This window comes from Sphaerodactylus townsendi, linkage group LG15 (assembly GCF_021028975.2).
Source record: "Sphaerodactylus townsendi isolate TG3544 linkage group LG15, MPM_Stown_v2.3, whole genome shotgun sequence".
NCBI classification, from domain to species: domain Eukaryota; kingdom Metazoa; phylum Chordata; class Lepidosauria; order Squamata; family Sphaerodactylidae; genus Sphaerodactylus; species Sphaerodactylus townsendi.
In genome coordinates this window covers 39,828,811-39,843,058 of record NC_059439.1, presented here as the reverse complement: position 1 = coordinate 39,843,058, position 14,248 = coordinate 39,828,811, and positions in this window count along the sequence as shown.

Below are 14,248 nucleotides of genomic sequence, written 5' to 3'. Positions count from 1 at the left end.
CAGCATCACAAAGGGTTCCATTTCCCCCTTTGACCCAAAAAAATACCTTCACGAGGACCTGGACTCTGATCCTGGCAGCAGCCCCACCCCTTTCAGGAATGCCTCCAGATGTGCAGCCAGCCGGGGCAGGAGTCTTTGGGGACAGCCTCTAATCATCCGCCTCAGCTGGACTCTTCTGTCTCCATGGGAAGGTGCACATGGCATCCCTGGATGAGTCTGTGGGCTGGATGTGTGAACTGCCTCTCCTGGACAGTGGAGACAGAGAAGAATTTGTGTTGCTGCTCTGGGTCCCAGACGGGGGGGGGGGGCTTCAGAGCTCCCGCAGCACATGCACAGCTGCTGACCACCCCTGGGTGCCCCATGGGCAGATGGCACAAGGGCCTGTCGCAGGGGCTGTCCCCCCTCCCCCTCCCAATTGTGACCTGCTCCCCAAACCCCACGTGGAGTTCAGAGGTAGCAGGCCTGTAGTTGAGCCAGTGAGTACTTATCAGCACTCACACACACACACACACACACACCGAACTCCAGGTGCAGTCTGGAAGTGGGGCAACCCTATTTGATGCTGGGCTTGGCCTGGCCAGGTCCAGCTTGATCTGCAGGCCTTGATCCCTCGCTTTATACTGCGGGCTCCACCCCAACCTCTGCTTGGGGGGGGGGGGAGCCAACGGCATGAACTGGAGCTGGTCAGTCCAGCTGCTCAGATACTGGGCTCAGCGTGGCTAGGCTTGATGCCTGCAGTGTAAAGCTCGGCCCCAGCCACACCAAGCCCAGCATGGGACAGGCCCACAGGCACCTGATCCCCACAGGGAGTTTGAGGTGGGACCAGTCCATTTAAACACAGGCCGGTTCAGCATCCAACTGCTGCCTGCTCCCAAAGTCCATGTAGAGGGGGTGGCCCACTGCACCCCCAGCGACCTGCCCAAGTCGCGCCTGGGGCTTCAGCCCCCTCTAGTCCCCCTAGTTACACCATCCCAGAGTGCAGGAGCTGGGTGGTGGCAGGGCCTTCTTTGGGCAGCCCCTTCGGGCTGCAGCTGATTGGCTGAATCTCGGAGGAAGCCCCCCCTTCCTTACTGCAGGGTGGAATCTGTAGTTTTTCAGAGGGGTAAAAGTACAAAATGACGCTCCTCATATATTATACACATGTTTTTTTTTTCTTTATATCTAGTTATATAATCAACAGCTCTTGGGCAGAATAAATTACGTTGCCTTCTATGAACTGTGAAAGAATATTTACACTTTTACATTATTTCTCTCTGTCTGAAGTTTGTCTGTTCCCTCAACCGCACTGGCAAGGAAGCTCTCGGGGCTAAGCGGAAGCTGCTGCTGCACTTGAGTCCCACGGAAAGGCGGTCCTGCCAGGAAACGCTGAAGACCCCCCCCCCCTGGCCCCCCCAACAGCCAGCTGAAACAAGACCCGGGTGGACTAAACAGGGACGGGCAAAATGGGCCTCCCTGGCCCGCTGCCGAAGGAACCATCTCTGCTGGGTCCCTCCCCTCCCAGGACACTTGCCCCCCCCCCCCCATCCAGCCCGGCCTTTGTGCCTCGACAGAAGGGCTACAACGATTTGGTTTCTGTTCCTGGACTGAGTCAGAAAGTGTGGGGCGGGGGAGGTGGGGCGAGGTTTGCGCAAATGCTCCTTTCAAAAATCCAGACCAGTGATAGATTTATTTCCTTCTACGTTTTGAACTCAGAGCTTTTGTGGGGGGGGGGGGCGGGGGAGAGAAGAAAACTGAGGCTGAGGTGCAGGGGCTAGTGGCAGCGGGGGGGGGGGATGATTTCCTTTAACCTCCCCACCTCCTGCGATGGGGCAGGAGTGGCACAAGGGGGCAGGATAAACCGGTTTCCGGGAGGGAACGGGGGGCGCTTCGAGGCGGTTGACACAAGCGCTGAGATGAAGCGAAGCGGCACGAAGACGCCCGAGCCGCGCCCGAGCCGGGATTACCACCCTCGAGAGAGACCAGGATGCCCGGCTGCCCGGCCAGGACTTTGGGATGGGCGCCCGCGGATGTGCGAGCCACTCACAGAAAAGCGGCTGGGGGGTGGGGCTGGTAGGGACGGAGGAGGGGGGGGGTCCTCTTTCTGTGAATGGTGGAAGAATGGGAAGACATCAGGGAAGGAGGAGCCCCCCCACCCAGCCTGCCCCCGGGTCTCCTTTCCCTTCCAGGGAAGCCCCTTCCTGTGAGGGGATCAACCCCCAGTGTGCCTGAGTGTGGCAGCAGCAGTGGCGTAGTGGTTAAGAGCAGGTGCACTCTAATCTGGAGAACCGGGTTTGATTCCCCGCTCTGCCACTTGAGCTGTGGAGGCTTATCTGGGGGACCAAATTAGCCTGTGCACTCCAACGCATGCTGGCTGGGTTGACCTTGGGCTAGTCACGGTTCTTCAGAGCTCCCACCTCACAGGGTATTTGTTGGGCAGGGGGGAGATTGTCAGCCCCTTTGAGTCTCCTTATAGGAGAGAAAGGTGGGGGGGGGGTATAAATCCAAACTCCTCTTCTTCTTCCCCGCCTGCAACTGGCACACACCTTTATTGATGTTTCATTTAAAAATATTTATATCCTGCCTTTATATCCTGCCATTCTCTCCTGTAAGGAGTCTCAAGGCTGCTTACAAACTCCTTTCCCTTCCTCTCCTGGTAGCAGACAGACCTCTTTGAAGCGGGGGGGGGGGGCTGAGAGAGTTCTGAGAGAACTGTGACTAGCCCAAGGTCACCCAGTAGGCTTCGTGTGGAGGAGAGGTCAGCTGCTCATGGGGAACTGTGGGGAACCAAACCCGGTTTTCCAGATAAGAGTTTGCCTGCTGTTTAACCACTACATCATGCTGGCTTTCAATAAAAGATCACAAAACACACACACACACACACACACACAACACAAACCTTTAATGGTGTCAGATCAGTGGTAATAGATCACAAAACGATAAAAGATCACAATTAAAGCTCACAAAATAATAAAACATCATAGTAAAACATGGTGAATTATGACAATTGAAAGAATTTTAAAAAACCACATATTAGCCCCAGCACTCCAACTACTAGCCCAGGGGTGTGTGGGGGTGGGATGGTGGGGGGTGGGATGGTGGGGGGTGGGGGTGGGGGTGGAGCGGCCTGGGCCTCCCCTGCTTGGCGGCCTCCCTCCCTCGCCGGCTGCGCATCATCCTCGAAAGCGGCTGCGGCGTAGCAGGGCTTCCCCCCCCCCCCCCCCCCCCCCCCCCCCCCCCTGAAGGCTTTGGGGGGGGGGGGGGGGGGGCCCCCCCCCCCCCCCCCCCCCGCCCGGGTCAGGGCTGCCGCGGAACCTCCCCGGTGATTTCCTGCCGCTCTCTAGTAGGCAAATGCGGAGCTGCTGACGTCAGGGCCGGGCCGGAGGAAGCGGCCCGCTGCGGCTCGTGTCGGGGTCAAGCGGGTCATGCCCGGGCAGGCCAGGGATGATGCAGCCGGATGGGAGATGGGTGACCTTTGCCCCCACTGCGCGGAGAAGCAACTTTGGGAGACAGCAGAGCGCAGGAGGCGCCTCACCCCCAAGAGCCCCAAGAAGCCCCAAGAAGCCCCTGCTGCTGCTGCTGCTGCAAAGACCCCGGGAGGCCGGGCGTGCAGGAGGCTCTTCTCTGCCTGGCAGGGCTGCCCAGGCAAGGGGCATGGAGGGCGGGAAGTGACGCCCCCCCCCCCCGGGCTCCAGGAAGAGGGTCTGGGGCTCAGCCTGAGCAGCCGGTTGGCCTGGGAGAATGAGGAAGCCCAGAGGAGCAGCAGCAGCAGCAGGAAAGCCCCCCCACTCCTGCCCTGGCCCAGGATGCCTCTTGGTGCAGCAGGACAGGGCAGGGGGGGGGGAGGCGGAGGAGGAGGAAGTGCCCCAGGGTGGGTCAGGGCTGCAGCAGGAAGTCCTGGCTGGGACCTGCTCTCCAGGCCGTGGGTTTGATCCTCCGGCTGCCCAGACCAGAAGGACGAAGGTGGCACACCCAGATGCACCGCTGCTGGGTTCGGGTGCCTCCGCCCGGGCGCATCCCTGGCCTCCTCTTCCTCCCTTCTCCCCCCCCCCCCACTGCCCCATGCCCTCTTTTTCTTTCCCTCTTTCCTCTGACCCAGTCCTCCGGCTCCAGGGAGGTGGCTGCCCAGGCCTGCCGCTTTCCCTGCAAATATTTGCCCAGCGTCCTTTGTCAGAGGTATTTGCGCTGGGCGGGCTGATCGCCACCCTTGGCATAAGCCAGTCGGTTCCAGGGACTGCCCTCCCCCCCTCATACCCCTCGTCTCCCCTGGCCAAATGCTTCCCCCCCCCACCTGCCTGATGTGCTCCTTGCCAGGCAGAGGGTCCCGTCTCTCCTCTGTCGGGGAGGGGGTGGGTGCCAGTCTCTGGCGGCTCCTGTCCTTATCAGCACCCCCTTGAAGTGATGGCGGCATTCCTGGGCACCGGCTCCTCCCCCCTCCCTCCCTGCTCTTGAAGGCTCTGCTGGATGTCCCGTCCTTCAGTCCTGCTCGGGAGCTGCTGTGAGTGACTCGGTGGCATTTGCTCCCTCCCTTGGCTAGAGAGTCACTCAGTCAGCCCGCCAGCCCCCTCCTGCCCTCCAGCTCCCTGGGGTTTCCTGCCCAGGTCCCCCATGTGGGGAGGATGGGGCGGACAGTCCGGGCACTCTGCATCGTTGTGGGACTGACTCTGGTGGTCTCTACGCAAGGCAAGTATTTGGAGGACAGGGAATCCTCCTTGGGTGGGGGGGTGGGGTTGGAGTCACAGGTGCAGATTCTGCTGCTAGGGATGGCTGGGGTGGAACTGAGAAGAGCCCCCCCCCCCGGCCGGCACCCACCCTCCAGGCAGGGCTGAATTCATGCCCAGGCTCAGCCAGGGGGCAGGACAGGGAGAGCATTCCCATATGGGCATGGCCGGGGTCCTTTCCTCTCCTCCCTGGATCCCTCGGGGCCACTGGAGGGCTGCCCTTCTGTGCGCATGCAGAGGCCTGCTGCTCCCCACTCCCTGTGAAGGGGTGTTTGTGTGTGTGTGTGTATGTAGAGGGGGCATTCTCTCTCTTTTATCCCACATTCTGGTTTGAGCTTGTGCTGTGCCAGGAATTGCTACGTTCCCCAGACCCCCCAACCCTCTCCTGTGGCTCAGTCTTTGGGGGCAGCTGGCTACTGATACCCTCCAGGCCCCTGGCCCAAGGGTGCAGGTTGGAGCCATTTCAGGAGTGGCGGGGGGGGGGGGGTGTCCCTGCCTCCAGGGCAATTTTTGACCTCTGGCTTCAGCCTGCCCAAGTCTTGCCAAAGCTGCCTGGCTCTGGAGGGCGTTTGGTGCCTGATAACTTCCATCTCTTTGATTTTTCTCCTTTGACTTGATGCTGTTTTTTAAAAATCAACCACAGAGTTAATTCGTTGGTGCTCTTGCTATTTTAAGCATTTCCTGCTGTTCGATGGCTCCTTTTCTGTCCCCTTTTTACACTGCTGCTAATTTGCCATCCCTTAGATTTGTTAGGGAAGATTTGTCTTGCAGAAATTATACTGTTGTTTGTTAGAATGTCAGCTGAGCCTTGCTGGACCTGACCAGAGAGGGTTCATCTAGTATTAGTGCAGCGTCTTGTTACGCTCAGAAGCTTATTAGTTGCCCTGATGACGAACAACATATGGGGCCTTCCCCTGTTGTAATGAGGAAATGGGGAGGAGAAGAACTAAATTCTAGGACACTTTGAGGTCCAACTGTAGGGAGAAATGCAGGATTTAAATAAATAAATGCAGATGAATAACCCCAAGAGCTTCCCGTTTCTTTCTCTGCCAGGTCAGACCCCATCCCCGTATATTTTAAATTAGCATGTTTTTGTTCAGTGTTTGTCCCCTGAACGTCATTCACCCCCTGGATGCGGTTTTGCCCACTTCGCCAATTTTCAGAGAGCAGCTCAAGAAGAAGAGTAGTAGTAGTAGTTTGGATTTATACCTCACCTTTCTCTCCTGTAAGGGGACTCAAGGTGACTTAGAAGAAGAAGAAGAGAAGAGTTTGGATTTATATCCCCCCTTTCTCTCCTGCAGGAGACTCAAAAGGGCTTGCAATCTCCTTGCCCTTCCCCCCTCGCAACAAACACCCTGTGAGGTAGGTGGGGCTGAGAGAGCTCCAAGAAGCTGTGACTAGCCCAAGGTCACCCAGCTGGCGTGTGTGGGAGTGCACAGGCTAATCTGAATTCCCCAGAGAAGCCTCCACAGCTCAGGCGGCAGAGCGGGGAATCAAACCCGGTTCCTCCAGATTAGACACACGAGCTCTTAACCTCCTACGCCACTGCCTTTCCCTTACAAGCTCCTTTCCATTTCCCTCTCCATAACAAACACCTCACCTTGTGAGATAGGTGGGGCTGAGAGAGTTCCAAAGAACTGTGACTAGCCCAAGTTCACCTGGCAGGAATGTAGGCGTGCGGAAACACATCTGGTTCACCAGTTAAGCCTCTGCCACTCAGGTGGAGGAGTGGGGAATCAAACCCAGTTCTCTAGATTAGAATCCACCTGCCCTTAACCACTATGCCACGCTGGGATTCTGAAGCGCGCTGAAGTCTGTAGGGAACCCTGCTCTGCACTTCCCTCCGCTGAGAGGACTGGTAGTTTATGCCTGTTCTCAGCCCCCTGGTGTGGAGTCGCCTCTGAGTCCATAAGAGTCTCTTTCCTCTTAGCTCTTGCTAAGCTCACCCAGGGGTCTTTGGTGAGGAACCTTCTCAAAAGCCTTTTGAAAGTCCAAGTTTGGACTATCTCCTGGGTCACCCGTGTCTACGTATTTGTTTGCCTCTGCAAAGAATTCCAAAAGGTTGGGGCGGCAAGCAGGACTTTTCTTTGCGGAAGCCAGGAGGATTTCCCCTCAGCAGGCGTAGTTCATAAAATCATAGAGTTGGAAGAGCCCACAAGGGCCGTCAAGTCCAACCCCCCTGCCAGTTCGTCTGTATGCCTAATCATGATACCTTTCTAGGAATATATCTGGGACTAGTGTTAGGCTATCTGGCCTGTGATTTCCTAGCTTCAGTCTGGACCTCTCTTTAAGAAGAAGAAGAAGAAGAAGAGGAGGAGGAGGAGGAGGAGGAGGAGGAGGAGGAGTTTGGATTTATATCCCCCCTTTCTCTCCTGCAGGAGACTCAAAGGGGCTGACAATCTCTTTGCCCTTCCCCCCTCACAACAAACACCCTGTGAGGTAGGTGGGGCTGAGAGATCTCCGAGAAGCTGTGACTAGCCCAAGGTCACCCGGCTGGCGTGTGTGGGAGAGCACAGGCTAATCTGAACTCCCCAGAGAAGCCTCCACAGCTCAACAGCTCCACAGAGCTGGGAATCAAACCCAGTTCCTCCAGATTAGATACACCAGCTCTTAACCTCCGACGCCACTGCTGCTCCCTGGAACATTTGCTGTGCTCCAGTCTTCTGAGACAGGGGCTGATTTTAGCAAGACCTGAGCAAGGCTGTTAATAATAGGATGTTTTGGGGGCCATTAATTTGTAAGGGACCCCCTCCCCCCCATAAGTTGGAAGCAACGTGATGGCATGTAGGACACACCCCTCAGGAGTTTTGTGCTTGAGTTCCCTCGGATCGCGTGCCACCTGGACAAGGGCAGTTCCGCTGATTCTGCGGCAGGGGTCTGCTTCAAGGCATCACCTCAATTTGACTCAGTTACGCCAAAATGCTTTCTAGGAAAAGTGACCTTGTTGTGGAGAGCAGCAGTGGCGTAGGAGGTTAAGAGCTCGTGTGTCTAATCTGGAGGAACCGGGTTTGATTCCCAGCTCTGCCGCCTGAGCTGTGGAGGCTGATCTGGGGAACTAGATTAGCCTGGGCACTCCCACACACGCCAGCTGGGTGACCTTGGGCTAGTCACAGCTTCTCGGAGCTCTCTCAGCCCCACCTACCTCACAGGGTGTTTGTTGTGAGGGGGGACGGGCAAGGAGATTGTAAACCTCTTTGAGTCTCCTGCAGGAGAGAAAGGGGGGATATAAATCCAAACTCTTCTTCTTCTTCTCTCTACAGAGAAAGCAGAGGCAAAGAATTCATTCAGCTTCTCTGCTGCCTCTCCGTCTTACCCAAGCCGTCCTTTTCTTCCTCAGCCTGTCAGGCTACTTTCCTGCTCCTGAACTGTTTGAAGAGCTGCCTGTTGTTTGCTGTGGTGTCTTTGGCTGTCTATCATTCCTCATACGCCTTTTTGCTTGCACTTCTTTTGCCGGACCGTGGGCCCCTCTGGGGAAACCCTACTTCCGCCGGTGAAATGGGATATTTCTGCCTTCCTAGTTACACAGAGAAGCGGCAGACTCACTGATTAAAGATAAAGTTGAATGTTTATTAAAGAACTACATTTCAGGTAGGAAAGCTGGGGGGCAGGGAGAGTCTTCAGGTTGCTAGCCAGGGAAGGAGGGAGAAGAGACTTCCAGGAGGAAGGAGGAGGGAACCAGACCTGACATGATCAGTCTAAGGACAGACAAGAGGCGACACAACAGGACAGAAGGGCCTCTAGCCTTGCAGCCCTCTCTAGCCTGTTGCGGAGAACCACACCTGGTGTGTGTGTTTCCCTTGCAAAAGTAGCAGAGCGGCACAGAGGCTGAACACAGGGAAGCTTACCTGAGCACACACGCGTGGCTGAGCTGGCTAGAGAGAACTTCAGACACAAAAGAAAGTCAGAGTCGTTTGTAGTTTCTAATCTAATGAAAAGGGTATTTATTAGCGAACTCCATTCTGGATAGAAAGGTGGAGAGATAGGTCCACTATCTATTCTAATCTAGCTGGATGGAGGCGGATGCTCGAGGCACGCATCCTCTCCCTAGGCATGGTGAAGGTAAGATGGAGAGGTTCAGAGAAGAAGGCGGAAGCAAGGGAGGAAGTCCCTAAGAGTATCAGTCTACATCAAAGGGATAGAGTCAGCATGATAGAGTAAAGGTGACAAATTCCTAAGCCCCTATCTAGCCACTAGCTCGCTAGTAGAAACCCCCTCTGTAGGATGAGGCAGGAAACAGCGTAAAGTCCCTCTCTTCCAACATAGCCAACCACTTGCCTGCTCCCTGCTGGGTCTTCTCCTCAGTTCCTTTGTGCGCTAGACATTGTGACTTCCAGCAGATGTGGCCCCTAAGTTGTGCCTGGCCCTGCAGGCAGTCCTAGTAGCCGGCAGGTGGCGTGGAGATCATCTCAGTTCACGCACACCATGTCTCCGCTGAACTGACTGAGCGAGAATCGGGGTGCAGGGGGCCACTGGCCTCACACCTAGCCTAGGAAGCATAATTCTCTTCCCACCCCAGCCATTGCCCTTCAAGAGCCCCTCCCGTCCACTTCAAGCCCCACCAGGGAGAAAAGATGTCTTTCCAGATGGTGCCTGTGTTTGCTCTCTACTGGGGTGGAGGGAGGGGGTGCCAAAGCAGCCCAGGGGACATTCTTTTATTTTGAAAATAACTCCGGTGTCTCCTCTTGTTTGGTCCTGAAGCACTTGGATGTTCTGGACGTTAGTGATGATGCAGGGCTGCAGGTGGGGAGGGTCGGTCCTTTGGAAGGACTCAGGTGCAGACCAGGCAGGTGGCAGGCACTGGGCTGTGGCTATGTGTAGCTGCAGCCCTCTCTGGGACAGGGGTGGGGTTGGAGGGGTGGGCTCCTTGCTCTGGCGTAGAAGCAGCAGTGGCGTAGAAGGTTAAGAGCTCGTGTATCTAATCTGGAGGAACCGGGTTTGATTCCCAGCTCTGCTGCCTGAGCTGTGCAGGCTTATCTGGGGAATTCAGATTAGCCTGTACACTCCCACACATGCCAGCTGGGTGACCTCGGGCTAGTCACAGTTCTTCGGAGCTCTCTCAGCCCCACCTACCTCACAGGGTGTTTGTTGTGAGGGCGGAAGGGCAAGGAGATTGCAAGCCCTTTTGAGTCTCCTGCAGGAGAGAAAGGGGGGATATAAATCCAAACTCCTCCTCCTCCTCCTCCTCCTCCTCCCCCCTCTCCAGGGTTTGGTTGGTGGGGGGCATCTGGGGCTGCTGCTGACTGAAGAGAGGCTATGTATTTTCTGAAGGACAAGGATGGTGGGGTTGATTTTTAGACAGCAGAATGGAGCTGGACAGAAGGGGAGTTGCTCTGCACGCCGGAGGGAGGCCTGATTTCAGTGGCTGGCTGATTCCTCTCCCCCGCCCTCTGCAGAGGCATCTTGAGCGGGTGGGGGGGAGGGCAGGGAAAAGGGCCCAGCACAAGGACCCCCAATTCAGATACAGACTGCAGAGTGAGAGGAGGGGAGCTTTAACCCTTTCACCTCTGCAGTTTTGCAAATAAAAAAGGGACTCCCTGTGCTTTAGAGAGTTTCAAGAAGGAAAGGAAAGGAAAGTGAAAGGCAGGGCCTGATCTTGCCGGGGCGGGGGCACACCTTAAAATGACTAATAGCAGCCCTGGGTGGGAGGGGGCACATTTCACTGAGTGAAAAGATCCAGGAGCAGGAGGGTCAAAAGTGCTCCTCCCTCTCCTGTGTCCCCCCCCCCCCATGGCAAAAAGGCCAGAGAGAAATCTGTGCCAGTCGCCCCCAGGAGACCTCAGGGCTGAGTTCCTTCCATTGTGACCAACGGCCACCTGACCTTCTGCCACTGGCCGTCAATGGGGCAAAGGCAACCGGGATTCTTGTGGCTCCTTGGAGAACCTATTCACACACATACATAAAAACACACACAGAGGACAAGAATTGTGAGCATTAGAAGGGCACGAAATGCAAGAGGTGTTATCCGTCACATGCCTATAGAAACAAGGCAGTTGTTCAAGATAAGCACCAGGCCCTTTTGCAAATCCTGAAACTGGGGATAACGCCCTTTTCCTAAAACCAAATCCACCGGATACCTTCCTCTCTTCCCAGTTACGTTAAGCATTTGGGGTGGAGAGCGGTCCCACCTCCACTGGAGGCCTCGTTACTGCAGTTAGAACTACCAGTAAATGTTGATTCAGCCATTGTGTCGCAGTAGATATTACTGCTGTCAACAGGCCAATGGTCTGACTCAGTGCAAGAGAGTAAAGATGCCCTCCAGAAAACCAAAAGACGAGGGCAGAGCCAGGACTGTCGAAAACATCCCGACAGCAAAAATGACCAAATGACAGTTATCTGGAATGTATAAATCCCAAATGAAACAACATAACAGAGTATGAATCAAAACCGAAGTGTAATTTTACCAGAACTTTTTGTAGTAGATAAACAAGGATTCACAAATTACATGAGCATTTACAATTAAATATAAAGGATACTGTGGTGAGATCCAGATACCAACTTGTTTCATACCAGAGGTGGGATCCAGCAGGTTCTCACAGGTTCCCAAGAGTAGGTTACTAATTATTTGTGTGTGCCGAGAGGGGGTTATTAATTGGTGATTTTGCCACTTGATTTTTGCCTTAGTTACGCCCCTCCTCTCAGCAGTAGCGCGCAGAACTTGAAGCAGTCCAGCAGGAGGTGCACCGACGTGCGTGGCAGCCTGCACCTGCGTGCATTCGTTTCCTGCCCAAGGACTGGCGCAGCGGCTGCATCCTTGCCACAGCCCCGCTCAGGAATGCCCCGCCCCTGGAATGCCCAGCCATGCCCCCATCGTGCCTCGCCCATCCCCATTGGGGCTACACAACAGTTTGAATCCCACCACCATGGGAACCTGTAACTAAATTTTTGGGATCCCACCACTGTTTCATACCCTTATTCTTCAGACTGAATGAAGATTAATGACCCCCTCCACACCATCAGGCCATTTCAGCCCTGACCCCAGCCTGGTGGAATGCTTTGTCCAGTGAGACCAGGCTCTGCAGTTCTCCAGGGCCTGTGAGATGAGCTCTTCTGCCAGGCCAATGGTCAAGAGAAGCAACAGTGACCACCCGTGTGCCCCCCTCTTCTCTTTTCATTTCCTCTTCCTTCTTCCCTTTGGCTTCCCCAAATATTCTGTCTTGTGGAGATGAGTTGGTACAAAGTGAGTCAGTGGTTGTTCTAACCATCAATTTTAAATAGCGCTGAAGTTATTGTTTTATTGATTTTATCTTTTAATCTATTTTATATGGTTTTCAGCTGCCCTGAGCTCATTTAGGGAAGAACAGCTTAGAAACTAAACAAATTAACACTGTAGAAGAACAATAACCCGTTGGGAGTTCATGCAGATGTCACAAAATTTACAGAAGTCATAAAAATACTGGGGTGAAGAGCAGCTGCATCCGTGTGGTGATTTTGCACATGTGAAGGAACAGAATAATAATCCAGGCATTAAATTGTCAATTCAGGACACTTCCTCTGATTAAAACCAAAATCTGAGCATTAAGTCCACCTGTAAACACTGCTCTTTTCTACACAAGGAAGGTTAAGCAGCCATTGGGCCATTTTGGATGCTCTTTCCTGTTTTGATTTGGGAAAGAATCAAATATTTAAAAGGAAGAGAACATCACAGCCCTGAACATCACAGTTTTAGTGGAAGCGCATTTTCCCGCCAGTCAGCCCCACAGACAGCCGTGTCCTTGGATGTGCAGGTCGAATCTCTCCCCCTATAACAGACCAGAGAGGCAGGTTCCAAATCAGGCCTTTTTGGGTACTGCCCTCTTCCATCTCCTGGGAGAGAAAGAGGCCTGTGTCCAGTGGCCAGTGGGAAAAGCCAGACAGAGTCAACTTCACAAAGCGAGAATTGTGTCCTCCTCACAGAATCAGACAATCAAATGCAAATTAGTGGTTCGTAGCCCCACAAGAAATGAAAAACAAGACATGCCATTGCCCCCAAACTTCTCACTTTTAACGAAACTTAGAATGCCCTCCAAAAAACAACATAAATCTTCCTTTGGAATAGCAATTATCATTAAAAAAGAAAAAAAAGAATTTCAGAAAATGTTTCAGAATGTTAGAACAAAAAACATTGAAAGAAAGAAGAGAGCACAGGAGTAGGCAAATGGCTGTAGAAACATATTTATGGTGGGGCAGGGGGGGTTGAGGTAAGGTAAGGAACAAAAGTTCAAAAGTAAGGAACAAAAGTTAAAAACGAGACTTGCCGCACCAACCCCGTCTAGGCGACGGGCTTATTTATGCCTGCCCGCGGAGACTCATGGATCCACTTGGTTTCCTGAATGCTCTACGGGACCCTGAACCGGCCGGCACACTCGATGAGCAGGTGGAGGATTGGAACTCCCGTCTCTCCGACATGCCATCGGTTGTTGTTGCTCCCGGCGCCCTCGTACGCCTGCGCTGCTCCTGACGCCATTCTTTTGGTATACTTGAGGAACTAAGGGCGCTACATGAAACGGGGGCTTAGACGCTCTAGGAGCGTAGGTGCATATGGAGGAAATCCTGCTTGACGTAAGCCGCTGCCAGCTTAACATCTTGTGAGTAGGGACGCTTTATGAAAGCTCTATGCGAGGGTATGCATAAAGGAGGCGAAGAGTGCCTTCTTCTCCTCCTCTCTCGTGGTCCGCTTAGCTCTCACTAAAGCACAATTATTCCGTATAATTCGGTCATTGACCTCCTTATCGGAGAGATCTTCAAATCCTCAATTGAGTATCAGCTGTGAGGCTTTTATGAGCTTTTTTGCGGATAAGATCGCATCGCTCCGCCACGACCTTCCATCCACGTTAGCTACAAGTAGTGAACTGGAGACTCCCTTGCCGTCTTCAGGCCCTTGTTTGGCCCAGTTTTCCCTGCTCTCTGAAGCCGCTGCTTCGACATTGTGAGCCTTAGCTGCTGTTAGGACTCTACTACCTGTCCTTCTGGATCGCGCCCGGCCCTGGTCCTGGTTTGTGAAAACCTGCCGGGCGGAGCTATGACCCCATCTGTTGAGTATAATCAATTGGCTCCCTTTGGAGCAAGGAGTCTTCCTGGATGTGGTTGAAGGAGGCAGTGGTCCACCCACTTCTTAAAAGACCATCATTAGATCCGAGGGATCTGCGGCCACCACCGCCTGCTTCTGCAAATCTTTCATTTCTGGGAAGGTAATTGAGAGAGTGGTGCTGGAGCAGCTTCAAGGCTTTCTGGATGACGATCGCCTTTTGACCCTCTTCCAGTCCAAGCCTGTGGCTGGCAGGCATGGGACGGAGACTGTTCTCGCTTCGCCGCCCAGCTACAGATACACTCCAGATTCAGCTTGACCGGTGGCGGATCGGCTGCTTTCGCTGGTGCTGTTAGATTCCTCACCACAGCGCTTGATGTGGCTTCGACTCATGACCTTTGGACCCACTGCCTGGCCGGGCCTTCCTCGAGTGCGGGCACTGTCCTTCAATGGATACGCCTCGCTTTCTCCAGGGCCGAACCAGCAAAGTGAGGTGCGGGGATCAGGCTCTTCCCCGGAAGTGCCCGCCTGGCGCGGTGTACCCCAG